The sequence below is a fragment of the Meleagris gallopavo genome, chromosome 1 (genome assembly GCF_000146605.3).
Source record: "Meleagris gallopavo isolate NT-WF06-2002-E0010 breed Aviagen turkey brand Nicholas breeding stock chromosome 1, Turkey_5.1, whole genome shotgun sequence".
In the NCBI taxonomy this organism is placed as follows: Eukaryota; Metazoa; Chordata; class Aves; order Galliformes; family Phasianidae; genus Meleagris; species Meleagris gallopavo.
Window position 1 is genome coordinate 164009949 of NC_015011.2, and position 26018 is coordinate 164035966.

The 26018-nt window shown below is 40.4% G+C and overlaps 1 long non-coding RNA gene across 1 annotated transcript; it reads right to left on the reverse strand.

Moving 5' to 3' along the window:
• Positions 1-5527: 5527 nt before the first annotated feature.
• On the reverse strand, positions 5528-19353 carry LOC116216327. The gene is made up of 3 exons (XR_004158882.1): positions 19257-19353; positions 6488-6623; positions 5528-5660 (listed from the first exon to the last, which is right to left on the reverse strand). It is a non-coding gene; the product is annotated as an uncharacterized LOC116216327 (long non-coding RNA).
• Positions 19354-26018: the final 6665 nt, after the last annotated feature.

A 26018-nucleotide genomic window follows, 5' to 3' on the forward strand; every position in this document is an offset into this window, starting at 1 on the left:
AAAAAAAAGTCTTCTGAAGATCTTGTAACTTCAAGGGTTTTGCAAAACCTATGGAACACTCTGAAAACATACTAAGATTTCTTATTTTTTCTTTTGCTACACTGCCATGCCACTGGGAGGCTGAATGAGGCTACAGGAGAGTGCCTTCACCAGCTGCTGTCTGCCTAGAAGCTTAAATCCAGAGCGTGCTAGCGTGCTATTCAACAATAGTAGATGCTCAAGTTGTTTTTTCTTTCCCCCCCCAAAATGACACAATCTTCAGGTTGTAGTACAAATGTATTACTTAAAAACTTTTGTGGGTGACCCTGTAAGCAATAAATAGGAGCTCAATACTGATTATAGAAAAGGAATCTGAGTTTTATTAGGCATGTCTTGGAAGTTTCAAGTTATGTGTTTGTCGGCAAACTGGTCCAGTGGCTTAACAATGACGTGTGGAAAAAGAAAATCACTGTAAACACAAGTCAAGCAAAAAGAGGCTGCCCACATATGTATCAGTGTCTCCAGTCCTTCAGTAGTGGAGATGCTACTTAAGAAGTATATGCACAAGATTTGGCAGTATCTTCTAGACTTCTTATAGACTTCAACACTGTTTACTGCACAGCCTCTCCTCTGAGCATAATCAAATATAGCTTGATTTCCTACAAGATATGATTGTGTTTCATTAATGTTACAAAAATTGTGCCAAATCAGAACAATGAGGAATTTGTTTACAGTTTTACTCAGAATGCAATGATATGCAGAGGACTATAATTCATTGAGCATGCCTCATTTATTCTATGGTAGAAAGCCAGTGAAGCCTAACAGGCTTTTCCATAGCTGAGGCAGACTGTTGAAGGAATTATTAAGCCTCAGACCACCCTTTATTTTTCTAAAATAATCCTTGGGTATTCTCCACTTCAACTCCAATGCATGGGAATTAATGATCTCTCGAGCGACTGACGTGAGTAGAAGAAGGAAATGCTGGTCGGCCTTTTGCTACGTCCATCACACTGAAAGCTGCTTGCGACTAACTGTAATCTGAGTATAGTGTTTGCTTTTTGTTACAATCTTAATTTTTGGGAAAGAGACAGTCTGAATATTAAGTTTCCAAAGATCTGGAGGTCTTGAGCTTATAAAATTATGGGAGGGATATTTAGCCTACTGTTTTAGGATTTAAGAGTCTAGATTGATATTTCCTGATTTCTTCAGTTGTCAAGATCTACTTCTGGGGTTACAACTTCAGGATTGCAAACACTTATTGTCACAGGTGCTGTTTCCATAAGTGAAGTTTTGCTGAGTTATAACTTGATTTAGACATACAGCTTCTAATTTGGGGAATCCTGCTCCATGTATTAATGATTAAGAGAAGGGCCCAGTGGAGGAAAAAGCACTTTGGTGCTGAATTGCCTTTTACATCTCCCTGTTTAGTATCAGCTACTCAGCACTGTCAGAAGCACAATCCTGAACGAAGTGATCTGATTGAAGCTGACAGTTCCTATGTTCCACCGAAATCAGGTCAAAAGACAAGTGTGTGGGGAAAGAAATGACAAATGGAAAAACAGAATGGTTGATGTAAGTGTCTAATATTTCACAACCTCCAGTGTCTAAAAGACATACGCCTGAGGCCGCTAAAATGGTGTACAGCTTTCCTGTACTTATTGGTTAGAGGGATGTTAGGCTTCAAAGCTTACTAGCCTCCGATTTCACTAGGAGTTTGTAGAACTGGTCAAAGTATAACTTCAGCAAAAACAATACTGGAGGCCACTGAAAATTTAATATCCTAAGGGTGAGGCATGTTGGCTGGACTCGCACGGAGGATGTTGCCTTAATAATTACCCATGGGTAAGTAGAAGGCATCAGCTTTCAGGCATACCCTTGACTTGTAAGCAGAAGTATAACTTTCACCTTGGATGTCTGCACTTGAAGTTTGTTATTTCTTTTTTCTGCAAGAGTACAAACAACCAGCACAGAGCACAGCCTTAAGCAACTCTAGAATTACCACTTAGGTACCATGTGTTTGCACTGGTGAACTTTTTAATTTATATAATCTTTGATCAACAAATGTTTAAACCCTCTAAGTCACTCTGGAAGAAAAGCATCTCAGAATTGCTTTATGTTTTCCAATGCAGTGGCTCATTAGTGTAAGGAGAACCAAACCAAACTGGAGAAGTAAATCATGTTTTTGGGCCAGATGTCATCATTTAGAATACAGGTGACCTGATGCCATTTGCTGAAACAAAAGACAGCATAAGGACACTAAATTCAGCAGCGCCAGAACTGCCTTTAAAAAGTCTTGATGTGAAAGCAAAATAAAACAGCCTCAGTTGGTCATAAGTCACTAAGCTTTTCTGCTATTCCCAAAATGTAACAGAGAAGCAAACTTAAACACAGATGAAAGATGTGCTTGAATCGGAACTGCTGAGAGCACGAGGTGCATTCATATCTCAAAACCACGGAGTACAAACTACTCTTCTCCTCTCACCTGGACATGTTTCTCAGAGTTTCAGAGTGGTGAAAACTGCAATTTTAAGGCCTGGCTAACTCAGAAGCAGTTTAGCAGATTATCTCCAACCTTTCTAGAAAATTCTTACCTCTGAGCCAAGACCAAGACATTTAGGTCCAATAGGCAGTTTTTTTGGCAAAATTTATAACCTGCTGAAGGAGGGGGTTTAGAATGAAAGTGCTTTTCAGCAAAGGCCATTCACCATCAGTCTTTAACACTTTAACTAATACACTACTAAACTACAGTTTATTGCATGAATTGTGTATGTATTGTGTATAAATGTATACATCAGCATACAAGCAATGTAGTAGCTAAATATTATGGAAGATGAGCTTTCTGAAAAACAAGAAGTGCAAGCAGGCTACACATAGAAATAGAAGAGATATTATACACCTATTAACAAGAATACATCTTTACAAATGAAAGGCTCTGGCATTTGCTCAGATCAAAAATCCAATTTTACAGTACTGGGAGATAAGGAATTGAATAGAGTACAGATATCATCTAAACTGATATTAAAAGGTTAGCAGTGCTTAAAATTGATTAGTCACTCAGAACAGACAGCCTTCATCACAGACTGCAGGAAGAGCATCGGGCAGATGTTTCAGAAGCTTTATTATTAATGTTAACAAATTCTCAGGCTGGGCAAGAGCTTCACAGCTTGTAAAGCGGGTAGTACAACTCTGTTATGATGCAGGCATCTCAGCATGTTACAAAGCAGCAAAGTTAACAGCAGTTGAAAAAAAAAAAGAGCAAAAATCCATAAACAGACTTAGTAGATCGTCCATACCTAAGGGATGAAAATTGCTCTGCCACTTGGGAATCAGAAACCAGGCTTGGAGGAAGAAAGGCTGTGACTGAAGGAGAGCTTTGAAAATTGAAATATCACAGAATTAAGAAACGTGTCAGGGTATAGATGAGTACAACACCCTGAATTTCAGGCTATAGAAGGTTATAAAGGCACGCACAGGGAAGATCGCACACTCTCCAAGATAATTTTAAACTATTTATTGCTTTCCTAACTGTCTCCAAGGCAGGAAAATAAAATAATAGAATAAAAATACTTATTTTTAAAGGCAGAGAAAAAGTTGGTGCTGGCTCATGGGTGTTTCGTTTTAATCTCTGGGAAATGTCATAGATGACAGTAAAAACAGCAAAATGTGACTGCTGTGGGAGATTATTTCATTGCTAGGATTAATAACAATGAAAAAATAAAAAAAAAAATCAGAAATGGCTGAGGAGTGGTTAGACATTTGGTCTAACATGGTGATGGGAACTGTTGCTGAATGCAGGTACAGTAAATATATTTATCAATATATCATAGCAAAAAAAGTCCATAAGTCTTTTCACGGTAAATTGTGGTGAAAATTATGGATTTGCCGTTATGAAAATGTGTCAAAAACTTATGAATCATGGGGAAACATAATGAAATGTCAAAGCACCTATTTACCTTGAAAAATACAAGAGAGTCTCAAAGAAAGGAAAGGAAAGGGAAAGGGAAAGCAGGAATTATTTCTGTAGAGAAAGCAAGTAGCACTTCACTGATTAATATTTATTACTTATGGTACCTTCCATATATTCAAAATACTGAACAAATACCAGCTGACCTGTACAACACTCCTACAATACGTAATATGCAAATTACAGCAGGGAGCTGGCAATGAAATAAAATCCATGGGATCCTCCCTTATGGAGAAAAGCACTGCGCAGAAGACGAGGCTGCCTTGTAGGGACTGCATAGTGCATCTCAGGACACAACTTACACCAAAACTGGGCAAACAGAGGAAGAAGGGAAGACAAAAAGGTGGGCAAATTCCATGGGATATGCAACTGAGATACTTGTGAGTGGGTTGAGGAGCCACCACCACTCCCTATAGCACACAGGAATGAACAGCAGGGGAGGCAGGTGCTGACAGCTCTGCTTGTCTTTAATCAGGAAAATGAGGCTAAAGAATCAGCTGATGGCCTCCAGTGGCTAAATTATCTGTTTGAGAATTTTCCATTATAAATCAACTTTCGTGCAGCTTAGTTTATCCGCCTGTAAAATGGGTAATTCAGAGCCAGACCATCAGCTGCAAACTGGCATAGCTTCATGCTGTTCCAAGTTCCAGAAGAGGACATATTTGGCCAAAATAAAACCTCTCACATCCCTGGTGAGGCTGACACAGTGATTTAGATCTGGCTTCCCACCTCCACATCTACATGGACTAGGTACAGATGTGACAGGAGGCTGCTCTGATCCAGATGTTGCACTGCTCTTCTTAAGCTAAGGATGCAGTTTCCAGGGAGGATCTGTCATGTATCTGGCTGGTGGCTTGTGTCTGTGGGGCACCCACCCATATAAAAATCATCTTTCTCTACCTCACAGGAGCAATGTAGTTTAATTAATCCCACCCAATTAGTCCTTTACTGCTGGCAGTGAAGTCTGATTATGCCTGGATGCGTCTGTGAAACACTGCTGATTCCAAAATATTATTTTTATTGTTTTTAGAATGAGTTCATTCTCTGCAATGCTTCCCCAAACTGTAAGTGAAATAGCAAAATCAAACAAGAACAACCTATTGAAATTCACTTTACAACTCCATAAGTAAATAAGTGCACACCTGATGGGAAAGCTTCACTTTACTAATATTAACTGAGTGAATGGGCTACATAATTTTCTACCCAATTAATGTAACTTCAAAATCCTTCTCCAGTCAGGAGGTCCCAGACCATGGTGTTCCTTGGCAGAACATCAAGACATCCTGCTTGAATGAAGAAACAGATTTTTTGTGACCCTGCTTCTGGTCTTGACCCAGTATGAGGATCGATATCTAATTTTGCCAGAGTTTTGGCTTTTCCACAAGGTTAAAATATGATATAGATTTTACAACTACTGCAAGAAGAAACTACTACACTGTATGCAATATTAATCATAGATAGTGTTTTCAGAATATGAAAAATAAATATAGCCTCAAAAATAATTCCAGATATTTTAAAAGAAGGCAAAGAGTCTGTGGATTTGTGCAACAGACCTCTTTAATACAAAAAAAAATCTTACCTGTCACAAGCTGTTGTCCAGCTAGACCTACTGGAACCATCCCCAGGTTATTCATAGCCGTGGCCCAAGCTGTTGGATCAGTGACTGACATGTTCAGTTGCGTGGTATCTATAGCTATACTTCCCAAACCGTCAGCTGCTGCAGGAGAAGAAACATGTCAATGTGACAGCATTTTTAACAAAGTGTTCAATGAAAATGAGATATCACAAGCACTCTTTTGTTTCTTAATTATGGTTCACCTTTCAGAAATTTCAGATAATACTGCTTGGCAAATCATAAAGATATTAGAAACATTCAACAGGCATGGAATGAAACATGAATGGTTCAAGCTGCTTATATGAAACACTTTTCCACGAGGAGGAGAGTTGAGTGGTGGAAGAGGCTCACCAACACTTGTAGCTTTTGGGCCAAAAACTTGATAAATCCCTGAGCAATTGGTCTGACCCTATAGCCAGCTTTGCTCTGAGCAGAAGGTTGTACTGGTGACCTCCTGAGATCCCACCTATGCTGGATGAATTATCCTGTAGTCTTTTAATATAATTTGACTATATATAATCTGTGGTAAACTGTCAGAAAACTGAGAACCAAATACATGTCAAAGAAAAACCTGTTTTCCATGAGATGCAATTTTATAGAGAATTTAAGAATATGTTAGCTCTGAACTAAAAATGTCAAAGACAGTGGATTCACTATGGGAAACATCAAGTTGTTTTGTTCTGAACTACAATTCTGTGATTCTGTGAAAACAAGAGAATTAACATTCATATGGTCAAAATTGACTGTCCGGGTATTGGCTCCTGGGTTAGTGAAGGAAGAGAGGGTCAAATAGCTAAGGGAAGGTACTCTCCTGATGGTAAATCTCCAGGCACAAGGACTAGTCATACATTTGTGCATCTCCCTCATCACAACAAACTCAGTTCATTCCCACTATTTTCTTATGATCTGTGCAGATCTGAGACACTTACCAGCAGCCATTGCTTTTTCACCAGTTCCTTTTGTTCCCGATAGACTTCTTCAGCTAGGAATAATTTGCTACTGTATTAGCAGCATCTTGAGATGGGATGTCATCGAACTCAGGGCCCATGTACAGCTCATTAGGCTCTGGAAGAGAAAAGATAAAAACCAGTCACAGAGTGCCACATCCAGAACATGGTTGTAGAACAACAAACGGCTCTGGGAAACCAACAAACAATGTTTCTGCCCACTTGCACCAGGCACCAGCCCCAGGCTCCCTGCACGCATTTCAGAGAGGAGTTTCAATGAGCGCTCACCTCACCCACTGAGCAAACAGTGCCATGCAGGAACCTGCCAGACCACTTGCCTCTGACTGAAAAACTCTTCAGAAATTTCGTCTTATCAGCAGCTACACAGCCTCCTCAGCATGAAGGCATCAGCTGAAAGAATGTATTTTAAGGGATAAAAATGTGATTTTTTTTTCTTTAACTGTTAACAATTAACTGATGTTGTGAGTTTCAAGGAAATAGTCTCCTGTTCTGAGATGAAAAGTAAAAGAAATCCTGCGCTGACTTTCAGAATGGAGAATGTAGAGATGTGGAAATGTAAGAGAGCTTAGGAGAGCTGAGGTGATACTGGCTCCTTGACTAGCAGTGTATCTTTGCCTCACAAAAGGTAGAGAGCTTGAGGTGGGAGTGGACCATCTGCTTCCAGTTAAAATGTGCTGCTTCCATCAGGTAGCTGTCAGACCACAAATTTTACATAATGGTAACTTTTTGCTGTTGCTGCTGTTTGTGAAGCTTGACACATCAGTGCAATGGTCATTATAAGGGAGGCTGGAAAGAGGATAAGGTGTGACCCAAAGCTGTGAGCTGACAGCACTCACAGTAAAGGGAAGAAACAAAGTGAGATGAACGCACAGGTATCCTTATGTCAGGTCTGGTACATTAGTTACACATATCTGTTGGCCAAACTAGAGCTACACTAAAGGTCTCTGATCTACAGCCTTTGGTACTAGTGAGGACACAGCCCAACTCCTGACCAAGTTTTAGGGCATTTATTAACACCAGGCAGATGTCTCTGGGTGGCAACAATTGAGTTGTCTTTTTAAAAAGCACCTGGAAGTTCTTAATTATGGGGTTTCAAATATGCAGACCCCAAGAATTCATCTTTAGAAAAGAAACAATTAAAGTGATTATGCAGTATTTTAGCTGAGCACCTCCCACGCTTTTCTTTTTTCATGTGATGTGCACAAAGTACAAGCTGGAAAGTTCTGTATTGTAGTTCCTTGACTCTGCACAAACCACTTCATGGGGACAAGACCATGTTAATAGCTGTAAAAGTGAAAAAGGAGCCAGGATCAGACAATGCTGAACTTCTTTTTCTTTTTGTATGTTGTAATTTTCAAATAACCAGCATAGGCCGGAAGCATTTTGTTCAAATCTACAGTAGGTCTATTTAAAAGTCAATATTTATCAACTCTTATTATTCAAATTTGCAATTTCAATTCTTATTTGATCTCCACTATTCATTATACAGAACATAAAATAATTTTATGATAAAATTAGCTGCTAAATAACATCTATAAACACTAAAAAACATTGAACAAAAGTCCTCTGCAGGGAACATGATTAGCTTATGTTACTCTTGGCAAGCCACTCGAGATTTATGTCAAGTTTTAAAAACTGGGTGTCTCCTGTTCAGCTCCTTAAATTTGCACTTAGTACTTTTCACTCAGGCTATAAACTTTTGACTACAAAAAATCTATTTCAAGGTTAGAGCTGCCTGAACTATTATTTGTCAATAAGATATTTCTCACACGGTACATCCACCTTCCTCTGTGTTAATCATTCACCACAGAATCGTGACTCACAAAGATATGCCGTGCTTAGGGTGGATCATCTGCAACCCATGGATCAGACCTTGCCTCTGGCATGGCCCAGGGTGCCCTGTTGCCTTTCTCTTGTGACCAGGAGCCTTGTGCCTTGATGTAGGAAAGAGCAGCTCAGAACTGTGATGATATAGTGATGAAATATATTCAAACCTTGCCATGGGCTAACTTCTTATCCCCATAATGTGTCCTCATGATTGCTGAGGTGGGACTACTACTCCATGGTTTCAGAAGATGACCTGCAGAGGCATCTCATACAGGCATGGATTATTGGGATAAGGGGCAAAATGTGGGTGTTGTGTTTTTTCCAACTGTTTTATTGCCTTGTTATGTGCGTGTCGGGTGATATTACCAGGTCTGCTGCCAAACTTCACACTCTCTTTCCCCAAACCCAAACTGAAGCCCTATTAGCTCTCACAGAAATGGGAACTTGTCCATAAAGACTCTGGGCTAGACAAACACACCTAATGAGAACTAGTAAGCAACTTCTTTTGCATTTGCCTTCTACCAAGTTGTCCACCTATTTCAAATTTTGTTATGTTTTCATGAATTAGCTACAGGCATTTCTTAAAGTCCTTGCAGAGGACAAAGAAAATAGCACCACAAACATGGGATTATTTGTGACTCCCCTATTGTTCTATGCCACCAGCTCTGCCCAATGGGCCATGACAGTCTTTGCTCAGAGCGCTCTCATAGTCTCACTGGGTCTGGGCAGCTTTGCTTTCTCCCTGGCCATCAAGGCTGCTGTTTAATCAGCAGGATCTGGAAGCACTGCAGGCTGAACCAGGGGAAAAAAACACAAAGAGCACATGAGCACCCTAAAGTAGAACTAGTCCTGTCTAAACAACTACTGCTGCAAGTTATTTTGTCAGTGGAAGAGAACTGAATAGCAAGCATAAATGGACCTATGGACAATGAATAATCTACAGCAAGCTGCAGGCAGAACTAATCCTACCTCCTGACTGTGAAAACAAGCTCACTTAAAGCAAAAAATACTAACTGTGAAGATCTCTTCCACCAACAACACACAGATTACATTAACAGAGAGCAACACAATACAGCTAAAATAACCTTACAGGAACTTCTCACCTTATTTAGACTCAACATTTAGATTTTGTTAAGAAATTTCTGAAAATTCTATGGGGGAGTTCATTAACATTTAAAATAAAATTGGCTTTGGGCAACTTTCAGCATTTCTTCATATAGCCCATGTACCACACTGTTGTATTCTTCATGACGCAGGAAACAAAACAAGCCAAAGAAACAAATAAACAAACACTCTAGGTCATACAAAGAGTAAGTGATGTACATTCTAGGAAATACATCTGGTAGTGAAGATTCTTGCTTTCTTAAAAACAAAAGAAATCACTGTGACAGTCGTTAAACGAGAAAGAGAGTGCAAGTTTATGCAGCCATTCTCTGTGAGGTATAAATCAATCAGGTATTAATCAACACCATCTCCCTGACATCACATTTTTAGTGATGTCTAAAGCCTTCTTAATCTATAAATCATTAGTACTCTTGTGGGAATTAATGACACGAAGATATATATAAAAGAAATCTGTGTTTCTAAATACATGTGTGTAGGAGCAACTCAATTCCATGGAGTAACTTGAAAAAGCAAATAAAGCCATAATCCTTATGTACAGGAGAAAATGTGTAGTCTTCTGTGTGCTTAAGGTTCAGAGGTGGCAGGGGCATTCATATAAACTTTTCTTCTTGAAACCTTCTGATTAACAGATTCCTAATGCAGAACACTGTAAAATGATTCCCAGGAATGCTTTTTGTGGCCTCTCTTTTTGCAGACACAGTGCAAGTACCTTGGGTGGTAGATTTTGTGAGACATTTAGGCTTTCCTCAGACAGGTTGTCAGGAAGATAAAGCACTCTCAAGTCCATACCAATGAGCACTTCTCAGTCATAGCAGTCATAGCAGATTGCACTTAGTACGCATATTTTATACCAGGCAATTAAATGCAGTTACCCAAATGAATACAGAAGTCGGTTATATATTGTGCATCAATTATCACAGGCGATGAATGCTGTGAGACAAAGAAATTAACACAACATAAAACTAATTCAATAACACACCAGATTGCTAAGTTAAAATCCTACCCTTTAGATATCCATAACACCACGGAAAATGAATTACGACATGGAGTGAAGCTGATTAAATGCACCATGCTAACGAGGCTATGTAGAGTGCTGGGGAGCGGACAGCCCTAGGATGCACGGAAGAGGTTCTGCATATATTGCTCTGACACCGACCTGCTTGGTGACCTTACGTCATTTTGCCTCTTTCTCTCATTTTAGTGACCACTAAAACCTTCAAGGAAAAGTCTGATGCCATCAACCTTTTGAAACCTGAGTCTACAAACTGCAAAGACATTAAATGATACTGGTGCCAGTTCTCAAGACAATGCACATGGACAGCAGTGATGTGCATTGTTTTGTCAGCCAAGTTTTTCACTTCTTTCAAGAACATGTGCAAAACATTTGTTACTGCTCACTGTGATTCATAGGACAGTGGTCATAATGTTGGTCACACTCCACCTCACCTGTCGAAGTACATGTCATTTATGAGGCTAGCTCCAGCTGTTTTCTAAAATACATCAAGCGTTTGTACTGGAACATCCCAGTGTTTTCACTTCTAGAGATGCTGAAAGGATCCCCAGTAGAGAACAAAGAAAAATAAAGATGAGATAGGCAAGGATTTGATGAGAATCCTTGTTCACATCCTCCTGGCCATCTCTGGGTGCAGAAGAACACTGTAGGTAGTAGCAATGAACGTGGTATGTTTTTACCATGGCCATCCTGCCTGGAGCGCATGCAAAGAAAGAACATATCCAACGCGACTCTAAAGATGGCTTTAGAAGAATCACAGAATCACAAAATCGTTTGAGTTGGAAGGGACTTTTAAAGGCCATCTGATCCAACTTCCCTGCAATGAACACTTGCAGCTCGGTCACATGCTCAGAGCCCCCTCCAGCTTGACCTTGAATGCCTCCAGGGACAGGGCATCCACCACCTCTCTGGGCAACCTATGCCAGTGTTTTACCCATAACACTACATATGCATCATATGACAAACAGGAATTGTCTAATGTTTTTACATGGTTAGTGATATTTTAACAGATAAGAAAAACCTTCACCTAAATTCCAAACTGAAGGAAAATAGTCTTCAAGCCCAAAGCATGTCTTGAGCAAACAGACTTCAGTAATTTTGCAGGATGGCTGAATACTAACATCACAGAACTGCAGGGGTTGGAAAGGACCTCAAGAAATCATTGAGCCCAACCCCCTGCTAAAGCAGGTACTCTACAGTAGGTCACACAGGTAGGCGTCCAGATAGGTCTTGAATATCTCCATAGAAGGAAACTCCACCATTTCTCTGGGCAGCCTGAAACGCATAAAGCGTTTACAAATCCAATCAATAAAATAGATGAGGTATCAAATCATTTTGGAAAATGTCTTATTTTCTGGGATGCAGCCCTTAGCTGTGTAATGTAATGCAGCCTTCTGCAGCTCAGAGAGAGGTCAGTTGTTTTCCAGAGTTTCCATGGAGCCACCTTATTTATCTGACTTTGTATTCCTCCTAAAATTCCTCCTATGATTTCCTATGATTTTCTATGATTTCCTAAAATCCTCCTGTGATTTCTATGATTCAAACCGAAAGGAAAGATTGATTTTGCAGGAATTGGCACTTTCCTTAACAGAACAGCTTTATTAGACACAAGCCAGTGAAAGTAAGTGTGGTCCTACCCTTAGTACCTAAATGGGATCCTGGCTATGTGTTCACTTACATAAAACTTCAGATTTTTTGTATTGTGAATGAATTGTAACACCTATGCTCATTCTAGACTGTGCCACTAAAAAACAACATTGTCATCTTATAAACTTACAAAACATATGCTGTGGCATTAGAGATTTCACTTTTCAATATGTAACACCAGATATGTATGTTTTGACATATTTACAAAGGATCCTCTCCACCAATTCTCATTGAAAAACAGTTAATGGGTAAATCATGGCCATAGTGATAGGACTATGACAACTTAGAGAAAATAATATATTTACAGTTTAAATTCAACAAAGCTAATGTGCACAAAACATTTTCTGTAAGAACAGCTCGTCCAAGATGCTGCATTACTAAATCCTCTGCCCCAGCACTTTCTGAAGATAATACATAGAATGCACAAAACCCAGATTTCCCTCAGAAAGCAGAACACTGAGTGATTTCAATAGTGAAAAAAATAAAACAGAAGTCTCCTAGATAAACAGGTGTGCTCTCACAATGCTCCTTGAAGGTCACCCTAAACCCTGCTAAACGCTGATCTTCACTGGCATCACAGAGCAAAATCTTAGCAGGTTATAAACACACTCTTTCTTTTGTGTACTTAAGCAGCTGCAGTCTGAATATGCTGAAGTCTATAAATAACAGAATCTGGAGGCACATTAAGCAAAGCATTATAGAAGTCCAGCTTAGTGATAAAAAAAGCATATGCAGTACCGAAATCATCTGGATGAAAAAAAAAGAGAAAGCAACTTCTCTAGCTCGCAGTGAAGGCGTAGCTATCATAAATACAGGTCTGATTACTACTCGAACACAAAATGCCATTGTGAATTGGTGATTGCGCCTCCATCTCTCACTCTGTCTGATTTGAAAATGTGAATCACTTGCTTCACGTTTAAGAGGACAGTTGCCTCTAAAACCAACCTTTCCTTACCCTTTTTGTATTTTAAGAATTTATTATGGCAAGTAAAATATTTTAATTACTAACAACAATATTTTAAAATTAGTCCTTGTATCATTCTCTTTTCTACTAAAAGCCATTGCCTGCTTTAGAAAAATTACATCCACATCACTGTACTTCAGACAGAAGAGAAGGTGCCCAAAGCATGTCTCGAGCAAACAGACTTCAGTAATTTTGCAGGATAGCTGAATACTAAAATCACAGAACTGCAGGGGTTGGAAAGGACCTCAAGAAATCATTGAGCCCAACCCCCTGCTAAAGCAGGTACCCTACAGTAGGTCACACAGGTAGGCGTCCAGATGGGTCTTGAATATCTCCATAGAAGGAAACTCCACCATTTCTCTGGGCATCTTGAACCAGCGCTCCATCACCCTTACTATAAATAAGAAGTCTCCTGTATGTTTGCCTGGAACCTCCTGTGTTCAAGTTTTAGGCAATTAGTCCTTGTCCTGTTGCTATGCACCACTCAGAAGAGCCTCACCTCATCCATTTGCCTCCTACCTCCCTTCAGACATTTATAAACATTAATCAGATCCCCCCTCAGTCTTCTAACCTGAAGAGACCCAGGTTACTCAACTTTTCTTCATACAGGAGATGCTCCAGGCCCTTTATCATCTTTGTGGCCCTTTACTGGATACTTTCTAGGAGATCCCTGTCTTTTTTGAACACAGTATTCTGAATGTGGCTTCACCAAGGCAGAGTAGAAGAGGAGGATCGCCTCCCTCAACCTGCTGGCCACATTCTTTTTTAAGCTTCCCAAGATATCATTGGTCTTCTTGGCCACTGCTGGTTCACGGTCAACCTGTTGTCCATTGGAATACACAGGTCCATCCCTCTCCAGCAAGTCATCCCCTAACCTGTACTGAAGCATATGGTTATTCCTCTCCAGGTCCTGGAATGCCTCCTTGATGTCACAAGGCACCTGGAGCAGTCATTATATGTGCACTACACATGCTATTTCTTCTCTCTTTGGGCTTGATGGAACACCTACACAAATGTGCCAAACATCACACTCCTCTTCCACTCTAGCTTCCTACCTGGTGCTTAACTGGTGCTACTTCAGACAGGTGCAATACAAAGGGCTGTTTTACTAAACAAAGAAATTCAGACAGGAGAAAGGGAAAAATGGAAAAAGACTGGGATGCCCTTCCAGGAAGAACAATGTAAGTTACTCCCATGCTACCTGCTGAAAACATGCAGTTTGATGGGTAAGCCCTGCCGGTGAAAGGCTTCCGAGGATGGCATTACACAGTCCACCAGAGTGAGGCAGGAAATCCTTGATATTGAATTTCCAAATGGAAAAATGCTGCTCTCCAAGCACGAGAAGACCAGAAGAGAGTTGAGTTTCATATGGCAATATTATGTACGGAAAATCTATTTTAAGTAACTTTTTAAAAGTTTCTAGAACACATTCATTATCATTTTTCTTTTCCTCCGCAGGCTGTATAATTGAACTCCAGTCTTCTCAGGCAATTTCATGGAAAAAAAATATCCTTGTCAATCAAAGCATTTCATATTTTTTAAATATGCTTTTATTGTTGCACCAAATTGTGACAAAAGGTAACGTCTGAATGCCCTTGCTTGAGTGCCTGGGGTGACCTGCAGAGCACTTTTGTACAACATAATAAAGCAATCAATATTTTATGTAAGACCACCACATATTCTCTCAGTGACAGATGCTAAGTGAAACACTGGAAGAGAGATTTAGGCTTGTTTTGTTAGTTCTAATTCAAGGTTTCTGGTGATAAATTCTTCTAGAAAAACTCACTATCTCTTCTATCAAACTATATCTTTCCTCTCTCCAAAAGCAGCCATCGTTACTTAGAACATCACACTCAGAATCTTTTTTTCCAACTATAAGCTCTGAATTGTGCTCCCTGGTCTCATTTATCTTGTATTCCTTCCACTCCTCTTTGTGTGTCACCTATTCTCCATTTACCTCAGAATTTTCCTCTTTGATTATCCTTGATTTCTTCGTTTGTTTCCACCCATTGAGTTCATGCTTTGCCTTACAACAAAGGCACGTTTCTTGCCCAAGTCTGCCCTGAGACATTCCCTCATTCAAATATCTCTTTGCTACCAAGGATCAGCATGATCCATTATACTGCTCTGTTTCAGTGACAGACGGAAGGATTAATCTCACCGGGTCTAGGGCGGTGGGTAGCGTGGTCTAGTATTAGATATGGAGGTTGATGACCCTGCCTGCAACATAGGGGTTGGAGTTTGATGATCCTTGAGCTCCCTTCCAACCCAAGCCATTCTATGATTCTACGATTCTACGATTCTATGAGTCTATGAGTCTATGATTCTATGATTCTATGATTCTATGTCTATACAGATGTCTTTATCTAAACTTTCCTGACACCACCAATTCCAACAGTAAGAACCAGGTGGCCTGATTCAGGCACCTACCTCACCTCAATGAAACACATTTCAGAGATGCTCCTCTCCCTTTTTGTCTTGAAACTTACATTTTAGCTTTGAGTATGGACATTTGCTTCAGACACCCATTGGTCAGACACCAATGAGATAAGAAGATCTGGGTCAAGCAGGACTCAGCCCCAAGGGACACAACTCCTGCTCCCATCCTTTGCCTGGCTGGTAAGTCCAGAGAAAACAGAAATCATGAGTCAGCAAGCAGTAAACATGAGAAAGTCCTCATATATAGATACATACATATATTTAGAGAGAGAGATGACTTTCTTTCTGATTTTATTTTCCTGCCCATCCCCAATGAATATGCCAATACATGACTATCAGTGTTTGACAACGAGAACTGCCCACTCATACACACTTCCTACTACTGTGTTGTCCTACATCTGTCTGTTCTCTGGAGAGAGAACTCATTGTGGCCCTTTTCTTCCTACTTTCAAATGAATCCTACCTCCTCAGCCCTATTTCTTTCCCTGACACTTAACTTCTTTGCACCTTGCAGCTCCCACCTTAAAGACCAGTGTGTGATCACACACCCCACTCAGCAACCAGGGTCCCCCTTATTTACAGACATCAGCCTCAACCAGGCAGCAAATGGCTTTATCCTTTGCTTTTGAGCAGCACTCCTCATTGAATAGATGGTGACAACAGCTGCATGGACTTTCACTACATTCTTTTGCTTCTCCCATCCTCGTTGTTATGGGTAAATAAGATGAACCAAGAAGGTTTTCACTTATCTCAGGGTACAGTAGAGCTTCCAGGCTCTTTGTGCTTCCTCATACCTATTAGCTTTCGGCAGAGGCTGAATTACATTGCAAAGTGGAGCCAAGAATTTCTGCTGTTCACATTTTCTGAACAATTATGTATGGAATCACCAAGAAGTTACTACAAGGCTGCAAAAAGGAATATCACGTACTATATTTGTGTGTTTTTCTTCCCAGGACACTTGGACACCTTCTTCCACTGAGGGAGAGCCAATCCCATATGTAACATGAGGTAAGATCAAGAGAACAGCAGCAACTGTGGTGGAATCAAGCTACAAAAACTTGGGATTTTTTTCCTTTGTAACAGGCTGCCTGGAGTGGGGGCAAATGGGGCTCCAGCTGCAGATCATGCTGGGTATGATGGTGCTAAAAGCCCTCCCTCCTGCCAGCTCATTCTGCTGTACTTTGGTGGCTAATAAACTCCTCAACTCCTTTTCCCAAAAATGCTGTCTTATGTGTGTTTACCATTTTCAGTTATAAATCTTCAGGGCAGGAAATCATGTGGGTTTTCCTTAAGCAGGGCTAAAACCTACTAGAGCCCTGGCACTCCTTGTTCTGTCACTGGGCTGATGTTGGCTTCAGCCAGGAGCCCCCAGACAGGAATGCCAGCGAGCCTCAGCTCCATAGGCCACTCAACTGCCAGTTTCTGCACCTCATGCAAGCAGGCTTTCAGCAGTTCAGGCATTTAAGGTGCTATTGTGACAAAAAAGCAGGAATACTGGTGATGATAACATCCCCTTCCCTCCCCGTGCAAGCCTTCCACCCCTTTCACATTGCTAATTATCCTTTAACTCACCCTTTTCCAAAATCTTATGCATTTATCTGTCCTGTCTTATTTGAACTGTGAGCTCTTCAGGGTAGAGAATTTCCCTTTATCTGAGCTGGCAAAGTACACTGTAAATTTACTACAGTATATAAACATTTTCTAATAACAAGGGCAATAACAATAACAATGCATTTACTGTAATACAGTATTTCCAGCCTTCCCTGTACAATCAGGAACAACCCAAAGTCACAGCAAGACCAAAGGTTTCCAGAACCTTTAATTGTGAAGCAGAAGCCATGAAGTCGGTGTGTGAAACTTTAGTAAATTAGTTACTTATATTCATAAATAGCATTTGTTGCTGCAGTAAAAATCATTGCAAATTGGCCCTCTGGAAAACATAAGGCAGAATGTAACCAGTGTAAACTAGTAGAACACTGCTTAAGGTGTATTATGAGGGTCACAGTTGGCCTGCTAGTTACTTTTTAAACAAATGCAATGTTAATACTTCCACTGTGACATTATGAATAAAGCATTTGGCCTGTAGCTATGAATATGGTAACTGAAGGCTTTGGACTTGTTTGCTTATATTGTCATCTGGCAAACTTCTGCACTGTGCTCTCCTGGGACCAAGTCTTGACTTCAACCCTTGAGCATGCAGGGGACACAGCCAGTGTAGCCAGGGTGTGGCGGGAGGCAGCGGTTCACCCAGCACAGCTGGATGGCCACTACTCAATAGTCTTCCTACAGCAGCACTGAGCTCTCATGGCACACAGGAGGCACTAGGCAGAGTCCATGCTTTTTCAGCACCATCTCTGCTCATGAGGTTCATTTTGTTTTAAGCTTCAAGGTCTCAAATTAATAAAAATAATTGTGATGATGCAGGAGATTAAACCAATAGCAGTATGGACTATCCTTTTTTGTCCAGGTGAAACTATAGCAGATGCAAAGCAGCTGCACAAAGAGACAAAACCCCATCCTTTGAATTTACTGTCTAGATAGACAACATTTCGTGAGGCTGGTATATTTCTGTCTAAAACACATGGCTTAATTTAGGAGAGCCTGTATGACACTAGTGGCCTTTGACATAAAAGTGGTCAGATGAAATGACCTCCATGTACCTTCTTGCTGGAAGCTCAGCGCAACAGCAAATAGAGCAGTTTGAATGGGTTCCATTTGTTATTCTCTTAATTGCCTGCTAATAATTCTTTCAGTGGGAAAGAATAATAGCCCCTTCTATCTCTAAGTATCTTCTAAAACACCCTAAGTTGCAGTTCAACTGAAACAAATATGGGGTCTTCTGTCCTTTAGAAACAGAAAAGCAAGTGGATGGGGATATCATTCCTCATACAGCTCTGCAATAGACTTTGGGAATGTCTTTTAAACTGCCTTTGGCTTGACACCCCCAACCCATGAAATGGAGTGACAATACTTTCTTTACTCTGTTAATTTTATTTAGTCTGGCTGTTCTCTGCTTATGGAGTGTGTCCAGCATCACAGGACCATTACCTGTGCCTGTGAATAACTCAGGGTTGCATTACCTTGAAGAATATTATTTCCTAGAAGAAATTAAGCAAAAGCAAACTAGAATAAACAAACAGAAGATAATGTTCATATATATATATTTCTAATGGAATCTCTGTCTGAATGTGGAGAAAATGGCAAGTTCCCTTTAAAAGGACTTGCAATGAAATTCACACTCTGTCAGGTGTAAATTACAGCCTGTATCTCATCTTGTTCTATCTGCAGCTTCTTTCTTAGTCATGCATAGCAGCAGCGTACAAAAATATTTCCTGCATGTGATCAAGCAAGCATGGGCACATAAGATGCAAAGAAAATACAAAATTTTAAAAGAATTGTTTACTGGGATCCTTAAAGAAAATGGAAAGCTTGTAATCATGCCCTTTCTCAACCAGATAATTGATTTACAGTAGGGATGCTTGGGAATGCAGTTCTAATAGATCTATACAAATATTTCCTTGAGGAACTTAAAGGGAATAGAAGTAACTAGAAAGAAATGGGGGGGAAAAAAAAAATAGCCCAGGAAAATTACTGTATTCTGTAATCAAAGACACAGTAGATCACTCAAATTAAATCCTCATTGTAATAGAGCTGCTCAATAGAATAGTATGGGAGATACGCTTTTCATATTTTTTCCCACTGTTTTTATACAATACCTTCTGACTGCATACACTTCTTGACACTTAATAGATAATTACGGGCAAATATCTGTATGTCAAACCAAAATCTGCAGACAGACAGTTTTATCTGTGCTCCTCTTTGAAGTGGTGAACTCCTCCCTGAGTCCCATGGGTTAGTGACATTGTGAATGCATCAGTGACACACAATAAAGCATCACCAGGTTCGGGAAGAGTCACCAGATGGAGCTGTAGCACATTGCTGTGTTAGTGCATATTTCAGGGTGCAAACAAGATTTCAGCCTTTGTAGAAAAGCAAAGTTGTTCATCAGTTAAAATGCAGTCACAGAATCATAGGATCACATGAGTTGGAATGGACCTCTAAAGATCATCTAGTCCAAAGCCCCTGCAATGAACAGAGACACCTACAGATAGATCAGGTGCTCAGAGCCTCATCCAGACTGACCTTGCATGTCTCCAAGGATGGGGCATCAACCACCATCTCTGGGCAATATGTTCCATTGCCTCACCATCCTTATAAAAACTTTACCTTACATCTACTCTAAGTCTTCTCTTAGTTTGAATCCATTTCCCCTTGTCCTATCAAAAAAAAAAAAAAAGTGTTTAGGACAACTTTGGCTGGCAGAAAGGGGTCAACATATTCAGTATAATTGCATGCTCAGGAATGCCTGAGCTTGGAGATTCTCTTTAAGTTGTCAGTTCCCCTTTTCTCAGGAATAGTTTAAAAAGTCTTCATTGATAAGTGACCTACAGACAGATTACCAGTTTGAGAAGTCTTGATGTGTGCCACAGCTCAGAGCAGAAGCAACAATTGCAAGATGTTTATCAAAGCACTTCCTCGGGTTACTCAAGTTAAAAATTTGCTTGATAAGTGCATGATTAGAATGGACTCATGTGGTTTCCCAGTGACTGAAGAGATGCCATATCAGCTACAAGTTGACCACAGATTCTCTGAAGAACGTGCAGATAAGCTGCAGATTTTTCCATTGTCTCTGGTACAGACCTTGCACTTCCTAGGATAAAGTGATAAAAATTTTACCCTTGATTTCCTTCTCATCCACATCTGCACCAGTAAATTACCCTTAGCTAGGGACCACACATGTTTCTAAGTGGGATTTATTAGAGGAAAGATCTATATTCTGTCTCATATCAGTTATGAGACAGTCTCATATCAGTTATAAGATTCATGTATGCAGATCCATCACTGAGAATGGCCTGGCCTCTGTTATCATTAATTGAAGCATATTAAGAGACTTGGCAGAAAAAAAAAAAATCCAAATTTGAAGTGTCAAGAGACAGATCCATCTAGTTTCACATCCTGTTGTTATAATATACCTTAATTACAGTTAATTTGGAAATATTGTTCCTGGTGGAAGAGCATCTGAGGCAGCTTTTGTGGGTGATTAAACACTGAACAGGATCGGATGCATTTGTTGAATGCAGGATCTGTTTATTATGACTTTACATACCTCTCCATCTAGAGCATCATTTCTGTTGCATAGCAAAACAAAAGAAAGTCACAGGCCAAAAATACTTCCCTTGCCTCATCATGCTTTCAAATTCCCAGCTGTCTTCTTAAATTTTTCTGCTGCTGGCCCCTTAGGACTCTAGAGCATGATCCAACTCCCACTGAAGTCAATCAGAGCCTTCTCAGTTTGCTTCAGCTGAGCCACATCAGATCCAAAATGAACAGCAGGTAGGGAAAGGGGCTGACAGAAAACAACTGGTACATGGATGGACTTCTGGGGAAAAACAGTGTGGTTGGACACAATGTCATTGAGGGTTCTGATGCCATTTGTGAAAGAGCAATCTTTGATTTGTTGGAGGTGTGTGATTAGCCGGAATCCTTTCCCCATACAGCATGAAACACCAAAAGTAGAAATCCAGACTGAATGCATGAGCTCAGCTTCTGCTAGCATCAATAAGGTTTCTGCACACTCATCGATCTATGACTGTATGTGACCCTGAAATATGTTTTGCTAGGATGCCTGAGATCATTGCTCATGCCTGGAATAGAAATGACAGGATTGGATTTATCACTGAAAAGTAAGCAGTGCATGTCTTCTGCCTGAAGGGTAACCAATTTAGCATTTGTTTAGTAATTTTTTTTCTCACTTAAAGAGGAAAAATGAAAGAGTAACATTATTGGTTGGATTACACGTAAGAGAGAAAGTCTTGTTTGCTGGAAAATCCATGCATACTGGATTCCATAACACTCCTTTACTGTGAATGGCAATAACTGTGATAAAACATTTGCTATTTACTCTTTAGTGCAACTAAATGCTTTGGGCAGAGGATATTATTTTTTAAAAAAGCTAAAACTACTCTTTTAATGCATTTTTCCATTCTCAGTGATGAATTTTATCTTTGATATGCGATCCAGCTATTTAACTAGCTCTCACCACTTCTCCCATGAATTGTTTATACAGCAACTTGGCAGCATCATTTGCATATCACAGGAAAGATCCCATTACATGTTCCCAGAGGTGCGGTTTCACCGGCTTTATCACTTTCTGCCACCTATGCATATCCCTGAAGCAGAGTGTCTGGTTAATCCAGAAAGGCATTTCTTGGCTGCCAAAGGTAATTAAACATTAATGGTGCAGCTACAAAATTTTCAGTCACTCAAAACTTATCTCTTCATTGTCTTCTGTAAGTATAATACCTAAAAAGATATTTATCTTTTCATGCAAATTTTCTGCCACGAGAAGATCACAGAGTATTGCCCTTACTCAGCTGTTGTAGGGTTGACCTGAAATAATTAGACAAGGAACAAAGATGCAAAAAAAGAAAAGCTGATAAGAAAGAAAACCTGTAAGCAGTGTAACTGCAAGAGAAGAGCTGAAGACTTGAGTCTGGACACTGCATTTCGCTCTCCAGATGGCTGGTCGTGACTGATAGGGAGAATGGCTCAAACTGAGGGCTACTTTCTTGGTCATGAAAAGGTCATGTTTGAATGTGCTCTAGATTATCCTTCACCCATTGCATGAAGCATGAAAAAGTTACAGAGAAATAAGTTCCATTCAGAGGAAATCTTATTTGAAGAACATTCCTAGGAACATCAACACCACAGAGGAGTACACAACAGAAAAAAAGGGAAGCACGATCCACATAGGCACCACAGTAAAACATCTACAAATTTCTCTGCAAAAAGCATTGTTGATATCTCCCCTGTAGGCAGACTGGCAGGCTTGTGCTTTCGAATAGTCAATCAACACGTATTTTGGAGAAACAAACACTGCAGGTACCAAATCCTGTTACCTTTGACTCTCCCTGTGCAAATCCATCTTGCAGTAAGAGTCTACACCCATGAAATTTCAGAAACACGAACTTAGTTGGGGTGAAATTTGGAGTCTGAAGTGCAGCGTAGGCTTACTACCAAAACCACCTCAGAAAGTACTCCAAGGCAACAGGAGTAATATCCATCAATAACTGCCCCTGCACCTTCCTCCCTGGCAATCTGACAAACACACAGTCCCTAATGCCACAGAAGGCTGGAAGGTAGAACAGGGATTGACGCATTGAAAAAACTAACAGGGTATTGAGTCAGCAGCCTTTGAGTCACAAAGTCAACCTCAGTGCACAGTGATTGAAACCTGTTATCCTCCCACAGCCTGGGACTGCGTTATACAGTGTGATTGCTGGCAGTCACAGTGACAGAGCGATAGGCTGTTTAAGCACAGCTGTCCCCTCAGGTCCAGGGACAGCCTGGTTGGCAGTCAGGAAAATGGGAGCTGCTCCTGCTTGTTTAAAAGAGAGCATTTAGTTTTTGAGCCTGTCAGCGTGATCCTTTTTGATTGTACTGTGTTTACTGACATGCCCCAGCATTTTGGTTTCGTTGTACAAAAAGGAAAAAAAAAAGCAGCAACAAGAGGTAAGGTTATAAAACCAAATATGATATTTTCTGCATCTTAAAAGAAGAGTTGCTCCCACTGAGTCCTGGAAGCTCAAACACCACAGCACTGTGCCAGTGCATGAAAACCAAAAAAATGGAACTGACCTGGGCTTCATGGTTCAAGCGTGCAGTGGCAGGGATCTCGGTACTACTTCCAAATTCAACACTCGAATAAACACAGTTGTCGTTTCCTGAAGTGGATGCTTTTAATGCAATCTGAAAGGGGTGAGAGAGAGGGCATGCTCCTGAAGCCTATATTTCTTAGGTAGAAAAAATTCTGCCTGGAGAAAGCCAGCTTGTGACGGTTTGCTATTAAGACTGTATGGCAGAGAGAGAGCGTCTTTGAGTTCACATACTTAACGCTCAGTGGTGTGTCTGCAGAGTGGCAGGAAATAAACAGAGTGAGGTGGGGTTAACCAGAGACCTGCTGGCTAAGACCTACATGTCGAGGAGCTGGAGGGAGGGGGGAGATGTGAGGTCAGGTGCTGTTTAGTTATTGGGAATCAGCCACAGAGCTGCCAGGCACAGCAATGTCTGTCACAACCTGTACCTCTTCCTATCAACATTCATCCACTTCTCCAATCCATTTCCCATTTCATCCCAATTGCCCTGTCAGGAAAGAGAAGTGGTGCTCAAGGAGGGAGCAGAGGGGGCTTGGAGCAGAATGTGAGCCACCCAGTCCAGATGTGAGGTCAGCATGAGGGCAGGAAGGACAGCTTACCACTGCATCTGGAGATAAGCAAAGGAAGAAGGAGCAAAGCCAACCTTTAGAAGATCCCATTCAGCTGCAGGATGTAAAAGGATATAGCAAACATTTGCTGGAAGATCTGTCATAAGTGCCTACCTTGGCAGAAATCAGATGGGGGGGAACACTCTGCTAGCAACCCTCTAAATAACTTTCCTCAGAGAAAGAACTGGGGCACTGCTCCTCCAAACCAACCTTGTAACAGAACCACTGAGAACTTGACTGGGAAAGCACCCTTTATAATGGGGAATCATACTAAAAGGCATAATGTATTGTTGCAGTTGCATACATTTGATGTGTACAGAGTGTTTACAGATGTTAACCTGGCCAATTTCTTAACTCTTGATATTTATTCTATGCTTGTAAAATAAAATGGCATCATTCTATCTTGACTGGAAGAGGGAGTACATTTATAAATGGTGTAGAATTACTTGCTAATGCTATTGGATTTTCTGTATCTGCTTGTAGAAGGGACAGGAGGGCGATGGATGAAGCTTTCCATGTAAAACCACAAAGAAGAAAACCAGAAAGAAGGCTTTGTTTTCAGCATCTTTAAACTGTTCAAATGACAGGAATCGGTTGCCTTGGAAGCAGATCTGCAGCTGAATGAAACCTTTCACCTGTCCAACATATGAGATATTTACTATCTGAGGGTGACCAAAGATTGAATAAAGTCAGACATACAATGCTAAAAACAGACCCTGACTCATCCCCACCATGAATTTCACAAGTCCTGTGGCAGCCACATTAGATTTGGCCACGGAGAGGGGGAAGTGGGCTCAATAGCAGTACTGGCTGTGAGAAGAAATAAATCACGTGGAAGTAACATCTTAACATTGTATTCATTTCAGTAGGGTTCAGTAGGTTGCTGATGCTCCTCCTGTACCCTGCTCAATAAAGCAGCAAATTGTTATAAACTTCCAATTAGAGAGGAGAGCTCACACACTTTAGATAATTATTTCTCCAATTAATTATTCTTGGCCACTTGTTTCCCCATAAAATTTGCCCAGTATTTTTGTCTTGTGGAAGTTGATTTTTTTTTTTGTTTGTTCTTTTTTTTTCCTTCCCTTCTCTTTTGTGTGGGTTGGAATTAATTTATGATAGGACTGAAGCTTGGCAGAGATCCAGACACAACAATCTGAAAAATGTTAGTACTAAAATTCGATGATGGGATTCCTGGTTTATTTTATCTCAGAGCCTCCCTGAAAATTTGGTCCGACACAATGGAGCGTGGTAGATGCACAGGTGGGTACATAATCCAGTTCACTCTATTTTTCTGGAAAAAAAGACTTCTGACATTTCAGTTGCTGCAGACATAACCCTGACTATGAACAAAAGCCAGATCCATTATTTAAGAACGTGATGTGTTTTTTGCATAGCTGCTTTCAGCAGAGAATCATGCTTTACAATAACCTTGACATTTTTGCCCTTTATTATATCCTTTTTTTTTTTTCCTCAGAAAACTCAGGTTTCCAAGGCCTTTTGTGTACTTACTAAGGCTAGATATGTTTTATGCTTGCGTTCAAGAGATGTTGAAATTGTCTAATTAAGATAAGAAGTAAAAAATACAGATTGAAGTCCAAGGTTCTCATCTCCTATATTCTACCACAATAAAGTACAATATTTGTGCTAACTCTATATGTATGTGTGTGCATGTGTAAGCTCACTGAAAAGTTGCAGAGTTAACATGCAATACCAAAATATCCTTCCAGTTCGTGCTGCTTCCTTATCACACTCCACTTAGCAATTTCACGAAGATTTTAGCAGTAAATATTGGAACAGATAACATCATTTCCAGGCAGGGCTGCAGGCTCTTTGGTGCTGCACAGAATTGATCTTGCACTTGCAATTAAGATGGAAGAGAGGTATGAATAAGATGGGAAGGGGAGGAAGAAGAGGACAAGAAGAAGCAATAAGGTCCCTGAATGGTGCTGTTGTATAAATCACCTCATTATGGCTAGAAACTAGCTATAGTTGGAGAGGGGATGGCCTCAAGTTGCATTGGGGAAATTCAGGTTGGAGATCAGGAAAAACTTCTTAGCTAAAAGAGTGATCAGGCACTTAGTCATTTCATGGTTCTACTACAGTATGAAACTGCAGTAAAACAGGGATTCCTGCCTTCACAGTGGTAACACAATAG